General features: G+C 37.2%; 1 protein-coding gene and 1 long non-coding RNA gene across 2 annotated transcripts in view; one reads left to right on the plus strand and one right to left on the minus strand.

Annotated features, from left to right (window-relative positions):
- Positions 1 to 20,808, minus strand: part of SLIT3 (slit guidance ligand 3) — a 772,880-nt gene that overhangs the window by 368,734 nt on the left and 383,338 nt on the right.
- Positions 4,675 to 5,889, plus strand: LOC141556985 (uncharacterized). Its single transcript, XR_012486676.1, has 2 exons — positions 4,675 to 4,801; positions 5,704 to 5,889. It is a non-coding gene; the product is annotated as an uncharacterized LOC141556985 (long non-coding RNA).

Below are 20,808 nucleotides of genomic sequence, written 5' to 3' on the forward strand. Positions count from 1 at the left end.
TCAGATTGGCTAAGATGACAGGAACAAATAACGATGAATGTTGGAGGGGCTGTGAGAAAACTGGGACACTGATGCATTGTTGGTGGAGTTGTGAAAGAATCCAACCATTCTGGAGAGCAATCTGGAATTATGCCCAAAAAGTTATCAAAATGTGCATACCCTTTGACCCAGCCATACTACTACTGGGCTTATACCCCAAGGAACTACTAGAGAAGGGAAAGGGTCCTGTATGTGCCAAAATGTTTGTGGCAGCCCTTTTCATAGTGGCTAGAAGCTGGAAGATGAATGGATGTCCATCAATTGGAGAATGGTTGGGTAAACTATGGTATATGAATGTTATGGAATATTATTGTTCTGTAAGAAATGACCAACAGGAGAAATACAGAGAGGCTTGGAGAGACTTACATCAACTGATGCTGAATGAAACGAGCAGAACCAGAAGATCATTATACACTTCAACAATGATACTGTACGAGGATGTATGCTGATGGAAGTGGATTTCTTCAACATAGAGAAGAGCTAATCCAATTCCAATTGATTAATGATGGAAAGAACCAGCTACATCCAGAAAAGGAACAATGGGAAATGAATGTAAACTGTTATTTTTACCTTCTGAATCCAATTCTTCCTGTGCAACAAAAAATTCGGTTCTACACACATATATTGTATCTAAATTATACTGTAATATATTTAACATATATAAGACTGCTTGCCATCTGGGGGAGGGGTTTGGGGGAGGAAGGGAAAAAATCTGAATAGAAGTAAGTGCAAGGGATAATGTTGTAAAAAATTACCCATGCATATGTACTGTCAAAAAATGTTATAATTATAAAATAAAATAAAAATAAATTAAAAAAAAAACATCTTTGGGTAAAATAACTTTTTCCAGCTCTTTCTCCTAGTGTTATTGAGAAGGGGCAACAGATTTCTGAGAGATCTAACAGGTATTGTCCCACTGGGGCAAAGACAAGGTAAAGATTTTAGATCACAGGTTCAGATCATAGATTCTGGGCTAGAAGAGATCTTTGGAGATCCATTATTCCAATCCTTTCCTCTTCTAGCTAAGGAAACTGAGGGTTTGTTTTTGTTTGTTTGTTTTTAGAGAAATAAAGCAATTTACTGAAGGTCATAGAAGTAGTCAACTTGGAATTCAAGCCCAGGCTCTGTAACACTAAATCTGATCCTCCTTTTTGTGGTGCTTCCCTAGAGGCATGTTATACACCTTGATGGACATCTCAAATGGCTATTATAAAGTACACTGCCTAGGAGATGTCTTGATATATAATCTTTTTTGGTCAGTTCATATAGGCAAGGGTTGATATTATTTATCAGTTTCACTATAGTTGTAGCCGTAAGCCATTTCTGTTTATTAATGTCTACTGAGAACCATGTAGTGCATATGATATGCCAAGCACTGTGCTAAATGCTCTACAAGGTCAAATTGTCAGACTTTGCAGGTGGGGAGACTGTAGGTGGAGGATGAACAGAAGGTGTCTGGATAGAGCAAAGTTCTCTTGAGCTCTTTGGGGTAAGTTTACAGATTTTACTGTAAGGCTTTGAAGGCACCTTCTTTCTTATGCACAGTAATACCTAAGCATTGGTGGGCATTCAGTAAATAAGCATCCCACATTCACCTCTAAAATCCTTACGTAGGGGAGCCAGCTGAGCTGAGTAGTACCACACCAATCAGCGGGCACAGATCCACGCCTTGCCCCCTGCCTTTAATTATGGTGCATCAGGTTGAACATATTACCTTGTTGGGGCCTCTCCTGTTACTACAATAGCCTTAAGTCTTATTTTTTCCCTTTTGATCAATAATTCTGTGCTTGAATTCCCAAGATAAATCATCTACTTTCACAGTATTCTGATACACTACTTGAATCAATATTAGGCAAATTATTCCTGTAGCTTCTGCCTGTCATTCTGAAGTCTGGCTTTTCATCCAGTGATCCCAGAAGCTTCTAGGAGACTGAGTGTTTAAGGGGACTTACATTCAACCTGAAGTTCAAGGATTGGCCAGAATTAAGTGATCAGCTCATCAAAACCAGAGAGACTGCTGGGGCTTTAAGCTCAGTAAAATAAGACATGACCACCCATCATAGTTCTCTAGGGAGCCAAATGAATAATAGCATGCATTTATAGAGTACTTAAAATGGGGCCACTTATTATAGTCAAGCTGATTGTTTTGAGGCTAACCATGCCATAAGCTAGCAAGAGAGCCAGCTTTGGAGTGAGAAATATGTGGGTTCATGCTGACTGAAGAACACTGGACATGTCTCTCAGTCTTTGTTACCCCAGGAATTTATCTAAGGCCATAAATTGCAGAGAAGCTACTCGTTTGTATCGGCAAAAGGAATTTCATTACTGGGAATTCCTTGTATTAATGAAATCACATGTCAGCTGGAAAAATCCAAACATGGTGCAAATCTCCCTTGAACATAGGGAAGGTATATTATTTGATATGACATTTCTTAAGCATCTGTTCCGTGCAAAGCACTCAAGGGAGACAAAGTTTACATAAGAGACACAGTTTCATTTCTCTTGCAAGGCAGTCTAGCAGGAGGATAAGACACCAAGGTAAAAAACATCAGACCAGGAAAGACTCTGTCCTCCATCAGTCCCAATCTCTCACTTTACAAAGATGAAAACTGAGGTCTAAATTCCTCTATTTAAATATCATATCTATATTTTCATAGCGAGGGAATGGAAGAGAAAGGATTAGCACAGTTTGCTTGACTGTGCTAAGTGCTTTACTAATATATAGGCGATACAGCTCAAAGTCAAATCAATCCATACTTTTTCTACTAGTTCCCAGGGTAAAGGAAATGGGATGGAAAAAAAGGTTGAAATCCTTGAGTAAATTAAGCTTTTTGAATTATATACTAATTTTTCTTTTAAAATATATTATAGGTTTTCTAATATATAGATATACACAATGCATCTATATGTATATATAATGTGTTTTATATGTTTGTATGTGTGTGTATTAAGAGTTGATTATAATTAACTTTGGGGTATGATATTGTTTTTGAGCCAAGAGATGTAATTTGATTGGTTGTGGCTCTGAGTGAGAATTGAGGAAAAAGAAGAGAAAGACAATGTCTTGGATAATACAGAAAATGATCAAGGTAGCCCTGCTTTCCCTATGTTTTTTTTAAATTGCCATTAGAAGAGACTGATATGGTTTATCAAATCAGGAGTAGCAATTGGATTTCTTTTGAGTATATACATCTTATACCCACCCTCTAGAGTATAATAATGATGATGAAAATTAGTAATAATAAAGTCACATTCATATAATTTACATGATGAAGTTTAAAAAGCATTTTACTCACTATAACCTTGTGAAATAGATAGGTAATACAGAATCTTTGAAGATTAGTGACTGTGTATTATTCATTATAATAGCATTTTATAATAACTATACTTAATTATAACACTAATATATTGTACTTATACTACATGATATCTAACTGGTATAATATATGATTATATGAATAGTATATATAAAATATCCTCTAATATATAAATAGTATCATATTAATAACAATAGTAATCATTTCTTCAGTCTATTGAGGCTAAGATCAAGTATAGTGATCTTTGTCAAAAAAATGATCCATTTGGTACTTTCTTGTTTACTCTAGGTCTTTTTGCTAAAACATATTTCACTTGTTTTCTAAATGTTTATCTTTATGTCTTTTTAAAAGGTTCCTCCATGTTATCAACAATGTGCCTGATTCTTTATCAATGTCTTGTGCTGCCATTTAATGTTAAGTAATGATATTCTGATTCTTTGAGTTTTAATTCATTCTCATTTGCTTTTATTATTTGCCATGATTGCAATTCTTGTGACATTCCATCCCTCTATTCTGCATTCTGATTTGATGATCTGCTACCTCCCCTAGATTTATTCTTGGAAGAGCATTTTTACCAGATTGGTGTGATGCTCCCTGCCTTACTTCTTCTTGCATCTGGTGAATTCTTAGAATTACATTTTTAAAATGGTCTAACCAATAATTCATTATATTAATAAAAAATGACATTATAGGATAAAAGGTCTGCAATTACACTCATACTCATTCCTGCTCAGGGAAACTCCCTCTATCAATGCATTTTGCCATCTTTTTCATAACTTCTGGTTCTCAAGAGTCATCTAGTGCACTGAGAGGTTATATGATTTGTCCAGGACAACACAACCAGACTCTTTCAGTCAGACTCAACAAGTTTGGATATTTGTGCTGAGGCAACAGTGTAAATCTTTTTTTTTTTTTTTTTTTTTTTTTTTTGCTAAGGCAATTGGGGTTAAGTGACTTGTCCAGGGTTACAAAGCTAGGAAGTACTAAGTGTTTGAGGCCACATTTGAACTCAGGTCCTCCTGAGTGTTCTATCCACTATGCCATCTAGCTGCCCCCAGTGTAAATCTTCTTAATGAAATCTCTACTCAAAGGTAAAACACTCACACACACACACACACACACACAATGCATATACACACATCTCCATCTTTCATTTTGTTTCCCCTAAAACCTGTTCAATTTTGTTTGAAAAATGATAACAACATATTTTAAACCACTCTATTAAGGCAACTAAATGATAGAAATAAATGGAAATTTAACGATGTTAATGCTGGTTTTGTTTTTTGTTTCTTTCATTACAGATGGAAGAAAGTGTGGATGTGGTCCTAGATGAACTAATATCAACCTCCCATTCAGCATTTCAGCTTTCATTAAAAATATCTTTAAAAAGTGCTCTATACTATAAATGAATTACCCTGAAAATTAGCCTGAAAAAAGGCAAATGAGTGAGTGTTCCTTGAGCTCCACAAGCTAATGATATGCCATTAAATTTTTGTAGTCTTTTACCACTTACAAAGCACCTTCACATTGAGCATCTTCATCATCATCATCACAAAGCAGTATTACTTAATGGACAGAGATAGTCTTAGAGCTAGGAAAACCTGGATTCAAATTTCACAGTACCACATGTAGCATCTATGTGATCCTGAGGAGATTCTCTAACCTTTCACTACTAAGTAATTCTCTAAGAATAGTGAAGGAGCAAGGTAGTGTTATGGATAGAGGTGGGTTTTGCCTCAGAAAGATCTGTGTTCAAATTTGAATTCAGATACTTACTAACTGGGAAAATTATTTAAACTCTTTACCTGAGTTTTCCCATAACAACACTTATCTCCCAAGGTTGTTGTGAGTATCAAATGAGATAATAAAGTGCTTTCCAAACCTTGGAATATGGATGAACACATTTTGATGATGATGGGTATAAGTTGAAGAAAATTTGGTAACTCTTCATCTGGGAGTTCCTTCTTCCAATGAAGTCCCAGATCCCTAATCAATTTAAATTTGATCTGTTGACTATCCCTATATCATTTATGTATTTGTAAAGCACTAAGCACAATGCCCAAGATTGTGTAACTGGTCAGTAGTCCAAGCAGGACTCAATGAAATCAGATCTTTCAAATCTTAGTTTGGTGTTTTTCCAATTACAATGCAAAGTGCAGAGTGACTGAAACATTTCCCCCATGTGCTCAGATGAAATATTTGCCACCCTATGAAGCACCACACAAGTCTTATCCCCTAGGAAAATGGGTGGGGGAAGAAAAAAAACAAATCCAGATTATCTAAATCCAGGGCTTTTTTTCCCTTTCTAATGCCAGTTTCTTTCTTTCTTTTTTTTTCCCCCACACAGATCAACAGCTGCTTCTCTGACTGAGGCTTTTTTGACTTAAGAGCTGGAATCCCTTGTTCTTGGATAAGAGGAATGATCTTTCTCTTTGGAAACTTTTCAAATCCAAATTTATGTCTTTATATATATATTTGGCTGAATTTCATGAAAGTATTAGATTATTTACTTATTAAAAAGGTATTTTCAGTTTCCAAGGGTATTCTGTTAAGGTGTATAATGTGGGGAGAAGAGCAGCGCATTTTTTTCTTCCAGAAATGAACCAATCAGATTGTGATGCTCCTGGCTTAGGACCACACAAAGATAGAATCACTGGGTGCCAGAATGTTCAAAAGAAGCAAATGAATGAAGAAATGGAAGGAAGGAAAGCACACAGATCAAAACACAAAAATTCTATTCCTCGATTTAAACTATACCATAAAACCTATATTGTCTTTATAACAGAACTTCATATTTCTAAACTCTTATGCTTTCCTTCTCTCTGTTTCTCTCTCTCATCCTCTGTTCCTTCTTTCCTTCCTCTCTTCCTCCTTTCTTTCCTTCCTTTCTTCTCTTTCCCTCCTTCTTTCCTTCCTTTATAGATGTTGAGTTCCTAAAGTTAAATTGTCACCTGGCTCACTTCCTGTCAATCCCCTTCTCTCAGTTACCATTTCCTCTCAAGTGTTATTTCCTTTGAACATTATAAAGTTCCCTCTTTGAGACACCTTGTATAAATGAAGACTACTACTTTGAAAGACTTAAGAACTCTAATTAACATAGTGATAAGATATGATTCCAGAGAACCAAATTATAGAAAGGTGATGGACTCAAGTCAGAGAATGAGACAATTTTTGGGCATGGCCAATGTGGGAATTTGTTTTGTTTGTCTGTAGATATTTGTTACAACCATTTTTCCTTTCCCAATGGAGAAGAAGATGTGGGAGAGAGGAAAATAGTTTTCTATTAATTGAAAAAAAAGTAAAAATTAATGCCAAAAAAGAGAAAGGAATGCTATTTCTAATCAAATGCTGCTTTTAACGTGTCTTCTCCTCCCATCTCAGCATCACAAAGTATTACTATTCTGATTCAAAGTGGAGTTTTTCTTTTCTTTTTTTCTTTTTCTTTTTTTTTTTTTTAGATAACTTCAGCTGAGAAAATTTAAGGATCACACTTAAAATCAAGCTAGCTTCAGCTTTCATTAATCAGCTGCCTTGCTTTCTCCCCAAAAGAAATTCCCCAAATTCAGAAAATTGGCACATGAAACTGATCCTCAATTTAATGCTATAAAAAAAAACCTGGGGAAATTCACCCCACCTAGAAGCTGCAGATGGCCAGTGTGGCTGGGTCAAGAATGAAATGAAGGACACCACCTGGAAGTCATAAAGGGCGCATTGGAAATTGTCAGGTCATTGGGATCATTAACCCGCAGAACAAAGAGGTGACAGAAGTGGGTCCCTTCATGTGTACTTTGGAAACAACTATCTGGAAGGTCCAAATGAGCTGCCAGTGCTTTGAAGCTGTGTTCCCAAAGTTTGACTCTAAGGATTAGCAAAGCCAGTATACTGCCAGTTACTCTTCCAACTGTAGCACAATGAGGAAAGGTCTGAGATGGGCCAAGCCTAAGCCAGGAATTTATGCTTATCAGTAGGATACTACATCTAAGAAAAGATAGAAAAGGAAATGAAGACAGAAAAAAATAGGAAGGCAAGGATAGTGCTTTTAAAAAAACAAACAAAAAAAAAACCACACTTTTTTTTTTCATTTTCAGTAATAGGGCTTTATTTGTAATTTCACTAATTGAGGGAATTTCTGAAAGAGGGAACTATCTTTTCAATGCTGGTTAGTACCATCTCTACAATTTATGGGTCTGGAGTCAGGAAATACTGAATTCAAATCTGGCCTCAAACACTATCTGTGTGACCTTGGACAATTTATTTAATCTGTTTCCCTCAGTTCCTCATTTATAAAATGAATTGAACAAGGAAATGAAGAACCACTACAATGTCTTTGCCAAGAAAATCTCAAAAAGGGGTTTTATAGAGTCAGACACTATTAAAATGATTCAACAACAACAAAATCACTTAATGTATTTGCCTCACTTTCCTTATCTATAGATTGGAGATAATAGTACTACATTTCTTCCTAGGGTCATTGTAAAGATCAAATAAGATAATATTTGTAAACCACTTAGTTCAGTGCCTCATACATAATAGATATTATATAAATGTTAGTTATTATTATTGAGTATTATTTTAGTCTTAGGGAATTGATCTCGTCATTGACAAGTTAAATGACTTGCCAGGAGACATTCAGTTATAATGTACAGAGCTGAGATGTGACTCAGTTCTTTTTAGCCTTGGGGCGAGAATATCCACTTTCCTCTCATTTATTACATAATTTTACAATAGGAAAGTCTCACTCAAGGCAAGCAGAAGTTTGGAAAATAGCAATAATACCTTACATTTATACACAATGTCTTTGATTTTCTTTCAATGAATAGTTTCTTACTTTATCCTAAATTAAATAAAGTAATAAATAAAGTCAGAGGCAAGTGAAATTAATTGAAGGTGACATAATCTTTTTGTTGGGTTGAGAATTAGAAGACATCTCAGAGATTATCCATTCGAATTTCCTTAGACAAGGAAAACTAGCTTAAGTGAACTGCTTCCAACTAAATCTCTTGATTACTGACTTCTGTTCAGCTCACTAGATCTCATTTCCTAGTGGACCAGTTCCTTTTCATATAGGGGGCCATAATTTTAAAACCTCCTCAGAGAGGATATTTTCAACTGAACTCCTTAACCCATCATTCAAGATCTTCCACAATCCGGCACCAATCTTTCTTTCCAGATTTATTGCCCTGAGTCCTCTATATGACCTCTTTATTCCAGGCCAATTGGTTTATTGACTCTCTCCTAAACATACCTTACATTTTCCTGCCTGACCATTTTCATTCATGTCCTCCTGATTTCGAATTCTTTTCTGCCTAATTCCTACCTATCCTCCAAAGCTTAGTTCATATACCACTTCCACATGGAAACCTTACCTGACCAATTGGTGGAACTTCTCTATTACTTCTTTGAATTCCTATAGTATTCACTCTCAATCTCATCCAACCTTTAGTGATTCCCTATTTTATTAGATAATATATAAATTCCTTAGCTTGGAATTTAAGGTCCTCCATAACATGGATTCAATCTGTCTCTCCAGACTTATTTCATAATTCCTTTTATACATGCTGTTATTGTTAGTCATTTTTCACCCTCTGTGACCCCTTTGGGGGTTTTCTTGGCAAAGATACTGGAGTGGCTTGCCCTTTCCTTCTCCAACTTATTTTATAGATGAGGAAATTGAGGTAAACAGGGTTAAGTCACTTGTCCAGGACCATACCGCTAAAAAGTACCTGAGGCCAGATTTGAATTCAGGGAGAGGAGTTTTTTTGATTCCAGGCCCAGCACTCTGTCCATTGTACCACCTATCAGCCTTTATACATTCTGCCAGTAGAATGGAGGCAGTTGTATAGCATGATCTCTACTGCTTTCCTACTCAAAAATACTATAATTCAGTGCTTACCTCATAATTATTAGTACAGAAAAAAGTAGTATGTTGCTCACTCCACAGTGGCTATACATGCTTTAACTCAACCAAATTGGAGTACTAGGTATTATCCAGATTCAATCAACTTTTTCCCTATTTGCCAACATTTGGGCAAACTGTCCTTTATACCTCAACCTTACTTCTTCCTGTCTTTACTTGTTAACATTCTTTTCTTCCTTCAAAAGTCAGCTTAGTTGACACATCTTCCAGATAAAGTCTTCCTGATCTACAAAGCTTAAAGTGTTTTCTGTCTCTTGAATTGCTCACAGCAATTTTTATAGCTCTTCTTTTGTCTCAATCACACTATTTTGTATGAGATCCACCTAATATCTGTCCTTTTACTCCTAGTAGATTGCAAACAGAAACCACATACATTTTTCTTTAACTTTTTAAAAAAGCTTTTCCCCTTTTTAAACCTTTTGTTAACCATAGGTGCTGGCCTAATGCATAGTAAATAGTAAATATTACTTTTTATCATTTACTATCTCCTTTTGTTGGATAACTTTTGAAGTGAATAAAACGTTTTCTCTCTAACTAGACTGAACACCCGAAGGCAAAGATGCTTCATTATACTTTTGTGTCTGTAAGTCCTGCAGAGCTGAATGCAGCATCTTTCTCATAGTAGGTGTTCAATAAACACATTCATGGAGTTAGAGACCTCGGCTCTGTGGAATTCCTTCTTGTGACCACAAGGTGGCAGCCAAACCATAGCAGTAGGAATAAGTATCTCTTGCCTGTAAACTGCCCATCCATAATTAAGGGGAATGTATTTATATGTGTAAGAAATATCTGACAATAACAATAAAATGCAACTACCCTTGTCAGGAAATGAAAGTTGATTACACTTCTGTAAACAATCCCCACAGTGCTGGAATAACTGGGACCATGAGGAAGATGAGTTCTTGCATCAGTTTGGGTCACTGATGTGCAGTCATTCTTTGAGGCTGTCAAAGCGTCAGTCTGGACTTTCCAATCATTTAATCTCACCACCTAAACACACAAGTGGCTAAGAGTCCTATATTTCTTTCAGGGTGAAGGGGTTCTGGTCCAGTAAGATAAAATGTGAAGGGCTCTGCTTTCCTGACACTAATCCTCTAGGCTTGGGTGTGTATAAGAGCAAGGTAAGATTACATTGAAGGGAAAGATTAGAGGATGAAGAAGAATCTGGGCTTAAGTCTCCACTAATATTTCTATCACCTAAATAACAAAGGATCTGGTAAGTACAAAAGCCTCAGTCCTGTGACCACGAATCAGCATAAAGCAGTTTATGTATACCTGAATTAATGACAAATATCCAAATGAGTGAAGAAATTGTGTTTTTTTTATGACTTGCAAAGTAATATTTGTAAAATATTTGGAGGATTGGGTGGATGAGGCAGGCTGATCAGTCAATGATGTTGTCAGCAACAAGAGTCATATTAACATCATTAAGCACTTGTTAGGTGATAGCCGGTAGTTAGTTTGTTGTGATGAGCACAGAAAGAGCCTCATGCTGGAGGAACTGGGCTCAAATCTTGTCTATATCACGTACAGGCTGTGTGACCTCTGAATAAGTGTTTTAATCTTTCTGTGATCCTGTATATTAATTTTCTAAGGCTATAAATTACAGAGCAAAGGCAGATCTATATTGGTAAAAGCAGTTTCCTCAGTGACAGATCTATACAAGAATTAAATCTGATTAGGAAGAAGGAAAATTAGGAATCTTCAGGAGCATGTAGACTAGATCCAGATCCAGTTGTGCCCCATTTATACACCAGCAGCATGACTTCAGGCAAATCACCTCACCACCCAGAGTCTAAGTTTCCTGGCCAGTAGAATGAGAATGGTTGTATAAGAAGAGTTCCATGGTTCCTTCTTACTCAAAAATTTTATAATTTATGCTTATGTAATACTTAATATTCATCAGTTCAGAAAAAAGTAATAGATTGATAACTCTACAGTGATTTGTCTTGAGTAATTCTATTCTTATCTAATCTCATAATCTCAAATGTTTCCAGGCATTTTGATTCTTAACAGTGGAAAATCTCAAGCTTTAGTATGATGTATATTGGCCCCTGCCCCTCACTTTATTCTATGAGGCTACTTGTTTTTTTTTTTTTTTTTTTTCTGATGATGTGAGAAGCTGATGGGTGAATGCCATAGTCAGTAGAGTCTAGACATGATTTGCTTTATAGGCACTGACTTGGAACACCCAGAGATGTCTTCCTACTACTTATGGGCAGCCTTGTGGGGTTATAATACATCCCGGTGAAGTTTCCACAAACTGCTCTGCTTGCCAGGCAGTGCAGGAGGGGAAGCAGACAGCCAAACAGTGAGGAGAGGACATGTGGAAGAAGACTCAGCTTTCAAAGATCAGGGGAAGTCATTGTTCCTATATTAGATCTGTTTTTATAATATCACCCCTGCCTACCCTTGTCATTTCCATTTCATCATCACATCTGGCTCTTCACCTGTCATCCTACCTTTTCCCACACCACTACTTCACAGGCTTAAAAACTTTATCTTTATTAAATTTGGTGAGTCAAAATTTTAAAACAGATGTGACTCTCCTCCTGCCAAGTTTGAGTGGTATGATTATAGAGTGAAATTCAAAAAGATGGGATAACAAAGGAGTTTCCAAGAGATCCATCTCCCTGTGATGAAGAGTCACTTCATTTAGATTTCTCCCTAGAAGATCAATTGTTCATTGGCGGGTGAACTACCCTTGGGGACAAGCCTCAAACTATAGTACAGAAGTACAGGCAGAATGGCGAAAAATACTATATAAAACACCGCAATAAACATTTAATCAACACCTATTATATATTAGGCACTGTGCAGACTGTAATAAAGATATAAATTTACATGAGAAACCTCCTCAGTCTTCAAGAAGTTTTCAGTTAAATAGAAGCCTAAAACACCAACCCATATAGCCATTAAAACCACTCCTAAATAAAGTCCAAGAACTCCCTCCCTATTACCTCTAGGATAATATTTACTCCTCTATTGGGTTTTTAAAGCTCCTTTCAACTGGGCCCCCACCTACTACTCCAGTATCATTATATAACGCTTTCCTCTTTCTCTACTCCATGATCCAGTCAAACTGGCCTTTTGCTGAGTCTCACACAAAATACTACATCTCTCATCCCTAGGCCTTGTACCACCCCCATCACTCTCATGCCTGGAATTCATTTTTTTCCTCATCCTTTGTCTCATGATATAACTCAAGAACCCATTTTTTCTTTTTCATTATTTTTATTTTCCCCAGTTACAAGAAAAATATATTTTTAAACATGTTCATTCATTTTTTTTACATATTTCCATATTAATCATATTTGGGAGAGAAAAATCAGAACAAAAGGGAAAAAACATGAAAAAAAAAGATGAAAATAGTATGCATTGATCTTCATTCAATCTCCTTAGTCTCAAGAACCATTTAACATCCAGTCTTCCTGAGTTACTTGTGCCTTCTATTTCTAAAAGCTTTCCATTTATTTTGTATTTATTCTATATATGTTTATATGTGTAAATGTCTCTCCCCCCACCCCAACAGAATGTAAACTCAAGAAGAGTTTTATTTTTTTTCTTGCCTTTGTTTCCCCAGTGTCTAAAACAGTACCTGACACATAATAGCTGTTCTGTAAATAGCTATTGATGATTGATTAAATATAACATTAAAAAAAAAAGTAGACTGGATTAACCAGCATATAAAATGTGAGGAGGTGAGGCTTAACAATTGTTCATCCAGAATAATTAGGAGGTTCAGAAAAAGCTTCATAGGAAAGATAGAATTTTAATAGGGTTTAACATTTAGTAGGAAATTTAAGTAGGAATTTATTAAGTAAACAGAGGGAATGAAGTCATCCTAGGCACTGCAGGTATGAAATGACATGAGGTGCAGTGGGAAAAGGAAGGAGGGAATGAAGGGAGAAAAAAGGGGAGGCAAAGAGAAAGGGGGAAAAGGGGAATAAAGGGAGAAAAAGGAAGGAGGAAAAGGAGAAGACAAATATTTATTAAATACCTACTATGTATTAGGTACTGTGCCAAGCGCTTTATGAAGTATTATGTCATTGGGCAACCATCCTGGGAAGTAGGTATTATGATTTTACAGTTAAGAAAACTGACATAGACAGAATTAAATGACTTATTTGCTAAGGTTCCATCACTCATGTCTGAAGCTGAATGTAAAAGCTAATCTTCCTGATTCCATATTTAACTATCTACCCATTGTATCACTAGCTTTCCTCTCTTAACGTGAGTCTCAATTACCTCAACTATAAAATGAGAGACTAGCCTAGATAATCTAGGAGATAATGGACAGAGCATGGAGTGAGAAATACTCATCATCCTGAGTTCAAATCTGGGCTGAGACACTTATGATCTGTGAGGCCTGGACAAGTCACTTAACCCTGTTTGCCTCAGTTTTTTCATCTGCAAAATGAGCTGGAGAAAGAAATGGCAACTTTTCTAAGAAAAGTCCAAATATGGTCACAAAGAGTCAGACATGACTGAAAAACAATTGGAAAAAAAACCTTTAAGGTCCCTTCTACGACTCTTACTTAAAATTCTCTTGATAACATCATCTTTCAGTCGCAGGCTATCTTATTTTAATACCTGGGTTAGTCATTAGTGTCACTTTTATACCATCTCAGATTAAGTGAGCCAAAAGGATCATGAAATCTGATGACCTTAAGGCAACACAGGGGCAGCCCTATGTTCATCTTCTGTATTCACTTCTCTCCTATGTAAGTTTGGGCTGTGTCACAGGGTATTGTTGAATAGGTAATTGGAGGCCACAACATTTGTCCAGTTGCCAACTAAAAAGAGGGCAGGATTATTAGAAGGTGGGGCATGAGGTAGTAGCAAGTTGCCAAGGAGTGCCCAAATATTCTCTCCCATTTCAGGGAATTAGTGGACAGGAATAACTGTTGGGCTTGTTTTCACCCTCTATAGTTGGCAAATTATGTTCTTACCCCTTAAGAGAAGACATGTTAAAAGAAGAATACAGCTCTTTTGAGTTCTTGCCTCCCAACAAATAAGAACAGCATAGTCAAGAAGCCCACATTGTTACTTCCTTCAGTGCCCTACTTTCAAAGTTTGTAGTTGTCATCTGTCTATAACCCCATATGACCCAGTACAGCCAATTCCCCCAGGTCCCTTTCAATGCTAAGAGTTACCCAGGTTACCTAGAACTCTCATTTTTTTATTTAAAAGAAAAGTAACCAAAATATGTGTATTTATTTATCTGTTAATAAATTACTATCTATTTATCCGTCTTTCAGATCCATATAACTCAGTGTGCTAATAGTTAAGCCTGACTGGGGCAATATTTTCTAAATTTTTCCTTAAATTTGTGAGTTTTTTCTCTTTGGCTCAAAGTCACCACCTTTTCCTTCCCTTTCCCTCTCTACCCTAGCTCAGTCCCAGCCCAAGTTCAGGACTTGAAGGGTTGCCATTTCAAGGCAAGAAGAAGGGCTATAACAGATCCCAACATTTGACACAGGCTTTACGGTGTAAAAAGTATTTTCCCCCATTCTCTTCTCTAGTCTTGGAGTTCATAGCAATTCCATACCCTGTATAGTTCAACTTAATTAATAGACAAGAAGGGTTCAGTGACAGATTTAACATATCATGACCCATCCAAACAGAAAGAAAGAAGTGCTTGTGTAGACCAAACTGACTTATGGTTTAGCTAAGGTATTCCTTGGTTTGTCCAGAAATCAATTAAGACATATTTCTAAATGGTGTTTCATGCTGTGCTGCAAATACAATCACACTGGACAGCCACTTAAGATGAGAAAATGATAACTTTCAAATGGCGAATCCCTTCTTCCTCTTCTCTCCTTCCCTCGCCCCACCTCTTGTTACCGAATACAGACTGGGAAACCACCAGTTTAATATCCTGGCAACACCAATATTTTGGTCTCCGAGTATGGGGGTCGACACACTGTCTCCCTTGTTCTAGAAGGCACCAGTTTGCCCTTCACACGTGACTTATAATAGTAAACACACTCTATGCGGGCCAAACCAGGCTAGAGAGATGACCGTGGTTTCTAAGATTTCTTTTCCTTGGATGGGGGTGACAAGCTGTGGTGTTTACCATTGAACCTTTAAAGGAGATACACTCAAGAGAGTTGAGATTTGTTGTCTGAGTAGGTGGCATTTGGGGGCTGGGGAAACCACAATGTTAGGGCTGCTCTTTTTGCAGTCAAATGGAGGCATTTCTTAGGCACTCACTCTAAGCCTTAGGTCTGACACCAGAGATTTATTTTCCTTCTCAAACCTAAAATACACATTCCCTTTGAATCTCCAAAGAGACCGAAAGAAACCTGAGACATCAGCTGAGTGCAGAACGACTGGCTCCCCAGAGAGGTACAGGCTGGCTGAGGAGTGTCCTCTCAGCCATGTGGCTTTTTCCTCCTTCAGCCACAATACAGCGCTCCTCAAGCTTTTACTAAAAAGGGACATTTCAGGGCAAGAGATGTAGAATAAAAATAATTAGGATCCCTCTTTTCTTTCAAATCACTTTTCACTGATACTATTTTATTTTGTCCTCAAAGCAGCCTTGACAAGTATGTCATGAATGAATGGATGAATGAAATATATTCAGAACTTGCTATGTACCAAGCACTGTGCTGAATCCTGGAATACAAATAATAATAAAAACAGTCTCTGTCCTCAAGGAACTTACATTCTATTATGAGAGATAGCATAGAAAAGGAAGTAGTGGCCAGGAATGGTGAGTAAAGTCATTCCTGGTTTTTAGCTAAGGCAATTAGAGCCCAGAGAAGTCACCCAGAAAACCAGCAGCGGTCAGCCCTAAAATCTCAGATCTCCCCATCTGTCGGACCATGGTTCTTTTATAATTACTTAAAAGCCAGTTTTTAAGAGAATCTTCTTTTATCCAAAGATTTGTCTCTATTCCTTTTTCATAATTTTTCTACTTAACTAAAAGAGGGACAGACCTTTTTCTCTTCCAGTGGAAACCAGAAATCAGAGCATATTCAATGTGAGAATCAGTATAGAAAGAATACTACCATTTGACTTAAAAAAACAAAAAAACAAACCAAAACAAAACAAAAAAAAAAAAAAAAAAAAAAAAAAAAAAACTAAGCCAAAACAAACCTGGCTCTCAGAAGTATATAGAAGTATAAGAAATGGAATGAAGACATCACCCAAAAGCCCTTGGAATCTCCATGTTCTGGGAAAAAAAGAAACCAAAGTGTTTTTGGACCAGTTTTTTCTGTCCCCACTCAGCTATCATTCTGATAACCAGGATCACTTAAGCCTTCTCTGTGATTTGGTGAGGTCAGATAGTAGCAGGAAGAGCAAACAGTTTAAGAGCAAGAAGACCTGAATTCTGATCCTCCCTCTACCACAAATTCATTGGGTGATAGAAGAGAAATCTTTTCTACTTTTGGGGCCTTGAATGTCCAATATGGAAGTTGCAGTAAATAAACACTAAGGTATCTCCCATCTTCTAGAGAAAATCAATACCACAGATATTCTAAAACTATGAGGCATTTTTCTTTTGCTTTGACATGAATTGAATACTTTTGATTTTTTTCCTACATTTTTTTCCTTCCCAAATACAGTTTCTCTGGCAGAGTTGGCTCTGGCTGATATCAATAATAGTTTGAACTCTTTTAGTACTAAATGATGAGGTGATGGAAGAAAAGTTCCAGGAGTGCACTGGTGGAAAACAAAACAAAATAAAACAAAAAACAAAGAATCCAACCCCAAAACAATGGGCAACAAGTCAATATTTCAAGTTTTTCATGAATAACCCATAGGTAAAAAACTGAACGGAGCAATAAAGTCATGAAAACCACTGTCTTTTACCATCCTATGATTAAGGCATATTGACAGAATCAATCTTCTAACAACTCAGACGATACTATTTTAGACAACTGGGAAAATAATTCTTTGGATGGCCTGATCTACTTGCTTGTGCCAATAGTACTATGCCCAGGCCCACTGGCATAAATCTGTGTTATCACTCAGGTCTCTATGTGCAAAGTACTGCAGCAGTTTTGGTCCTTTTCTCAAGAAGAGGACAGATAGTTTCCAGTGACAGGAATAGAGAAGAGAAAAGGATAAAATGCCAAAGTACAACCTACTTGAATAGTAGACTGATGGTAAAAGTGCAGGTAACTTCCCTTAAACTATGATCCATTTGCATCTTTGAGTAAAACCACACACAGAGACATTAAGTCTGTACGTTGTACCATATGCTCCTTTAACCCATCTTTGCTTCTTCTCTGGAGGCATGTGATTTTACCTAGATCCCAAGTCAAAGCCAAAAACAAAAAAGGAGTTTAAACCAGAAATATCCTTTCCTAATTCACACTGGGGGCCTCATGAAATGGTCCTATGGAATATGGAAAGGCTTGGAGAAATAGAGGAATTGGGATTTCCTTTTCGTTTTAGCCAAAACTAATAACAATCTCCCCAAGGTATCAATTGCTTTTCTACCCAAGGAAAAATTATTTAAGAGTGATTGGTTTCTAATGACCTCACCCCTCTGTAGGAACATTTTAAGAGCTTACTCCTTATATCCCCACCTCCAGCTTTTCATCTTTTGGGATTGCTCTACTCCTGCCTTTAATTTAGTAGTTAGGAAACTACTAATTCTGAAAATACTAAGTTTTGTTGGTGATAGAAACATTTCTCTTCCTCTATCTCACAGAACTGGGGGTGTTTCTCCTTGAGAAGAGATTAGGAAGTCCATGATAGGTATCTTCAGGCATTTGAAAGGATTAGAGTTGTTTTGCCTGGTGCTTAGGGCAGCCAGAATGGGATTGTTTGCCTTTCTTCACTCTCAGCACACTATCTCTCTTTGAATAGGGTCTCTAATGCCTGGAAGGCTCTCTTCCCTTACTTTCACCTCTTAGAATTTCAAGTTTTCTACAATGCTCAGTTCAAATAGTCCCTTCCATATCTTTTCTTGATACCCTAATTATCTCCTTCTCTGTCTCTGTTTCTTTGTCTCTTTTTCTCTCTCTCCCTCTCTTATTCCTCTCACTTTTTCACTTTTCTCCTTCCCTTTCCCTCCTTCCTGCTCTCTCCCCTGTCCTCCTCTCCTCTCCTTTCCTTTCCTTTAACTCCTTTAACCCATCTTGCTTCTTCCCTGGAGGCATGTGATTTTACCTAGATCCCAAGTCAAAGCCAAAAACAAAAAAGGAGTTTAAACCAGAAACCTTTCCTAGGATCTCTCTATTGTTAGATTGTTATTGGTTTTGGCTAAAACTAAAAGAAAACCCAAATCTCCTTTCCTCTTCTCTCCTCTTCTTCCTTTCTTCCTTCCCTCCCTTTCTACAGGATGTCCCCAAACTCTTAGTGCAATTCTCTAAGACTTTCTGTATTTGTACATGTTAGAATGTAACTTTCTTGATGATTGGAACTGTTTTGCTGTGTTTTTTTCTTCTTCTTTGCAATGCTCAGCACCTAGCATAGTTCATGACACATAGCAAGCACGTAATTAATGCTGATTAATTAAATGTTAAAAAAAATAACTACCAGAAACATGTGTGCAAAAATGTAAGATATTAGGAGTAAATTCCCCATCCCTTTTGGTTTTGAAACAGAGGCTGGATGATCATTTTGGGGGATTGTAGGGGGTTCAGGTATAGGTTCTGGGGTACCAGAACCTATTTTTAAAATCATCCTAGATGTCCTGATAGCCATCTATTTATCTTGTGACTGCTGAGGAGCAGAGATGCTTTTTCATAACTTCCAGAATACTGGGAGAGGTCATTCTGGACTTGTTAATGACTTGGCATAGAGCCACTCATCACAAACCCTGGGAACTGGCAGTCAGGGACAATGGAAAGTAATGCTCCCTGACAGGTGAGGCATTCTGGCCCCAAATGCTTTTATGGCTTCTACAGAGTTGCAAAGCAAACAGGACTCATGCTCCACGTGGTGGACTGTAATTTCACCACTAGGACCCAGACCTGCTCATTTGTTCCAGGCAAACTTGAGTCGAGGAGGAAATAGCGTATCCTTTTTCGAAAGGGAAGAAGTATCTGGCTCCAGGTCTAGCCAAGTTCAGGACCTGAGAGTGTGTGCCAGAGCAGGTGACCATTTGCTTGACCTGATTATTGTCTGATTGTTGCAATGCAGGGTTCTAGAAATCTCTAGAGAGTATCCAGCTCTCATTCTTGCCTCTAGGCAGTCTGGGAATTGAGCAAGGGAAATCGATGGTCTGTTTGAAAGAACTCTGGGACAAAGATCACCCCTCCTCCTTACCCACTTCGGGTTGTTTTCCTTATCTCTAGCTTATATCCCTCCTGCTGTACTGCAGTCTCACTGCTTTTTGTCCTGTCCATAGTGGAAATAGAGAGCAGCTGGTCTCCATCCCCCAAATAACAACCCTTCCTACGCTTGGATTCCGTGTCTATTTTCTCTTCATTATTTTGTGACAAGAGCTGTTAAGTAAATGCTAAGCAGCACATGGGCCACAAAGGCAGGGTGATTATTCTTATGGATAATAAGGGCGAGACCTGAAAAAGCCCTTCAGATTTGCTCTGGATTAAACCTTGGGTGACAAATCCTTACCTCCTCCAAAAAATATATTTGAAGATAGCCCAGCCAGAGTTTAGGTCTTGAAAGCTCTCTATAATGACTCTCTTTCCTCTTTTGATTGTTTTAGTTGTGAAAAATAAGTCCCTATAAATGTTTCAAAAGAAGCTTGCCCTAAATACAATTTCATGGACATTTAAACTGATAATAGAGACTGACTTGCTTTCCCAGTCTTTCTGTTTTTTGCCAAAATTTGTATAATATCTTTAGCTACAAGCAAACAGCAGACTGGGGGCTCGATAAAAGAAAACTGCTATTTCACAGTAAGCTAACAAGTCTCTTTTCAGAATAGGAGATTTTATCTCTAATAACACAGTATTTCCTCAAACCCTAGTTGAGCCTGATCAAGGGAAAACAAACACACACACACACACACACACACACACACACACACAAGAAAGACAAAGAAAAAAAAGAACGAAGGAGGAGAAAGAAGAATAAAGAAGAACAAGAAGAACAGCAATAAGAAGAAAGTCTAAACATATTGCAAGTTTAAAATGAGAATAATTCTCTGAGAAGAAAACAAAAGATCCATACCTCATAATCTGGAATAAGAATGTGAAGTATCTACATATAGGTATAATCCAAAATCAAATCTCTTAGCTTTCAGTACCTTTATGTGGAACTATACAGTTTTCTCAGTCAGCTGGTTCATTAAATCATGGGTAAAAATCCTCAGAATGAGAAATTGATACAAATAGGAAGGCTATGGACCCCTCAATCAATGGAGAGTGAGCTAGCCTTGTAATCAGAAGAACTGTGTTCAAATACTGATTGACAATTTCTAGTCATGTGCCGCAGACAAGTGACTTTTTTCTGTTTGGACCTCAATTTTCTTAACTGTAAAAAAGAAGGAATTGGACTAGATGGCCTTCCAATCTCAAATCTATGAGACCTGTGAAATACTTGTGAATTGTTTGGTAAATAAAGATGTTAGAATATACTGTTCTCTTTTACCTTACCCTCTCCCTT

Source organism: Sminthopsis crassicaudata, chromosome 2, assembly GCF_048593235.1.
Source record: "Sminthopsis crassicaudata isolate SCR6 chromosome 2, ASM4859323v1, whole genome shotgun sequence".
Taxonomy (NCBI): domain Eukaryota; kingdom Metazoa; phylum Chordata; class Mammalia; order Dasyuromorphia; family Dasyuridae; genus Sminthopsis; species Sminthopsis crassicaudata.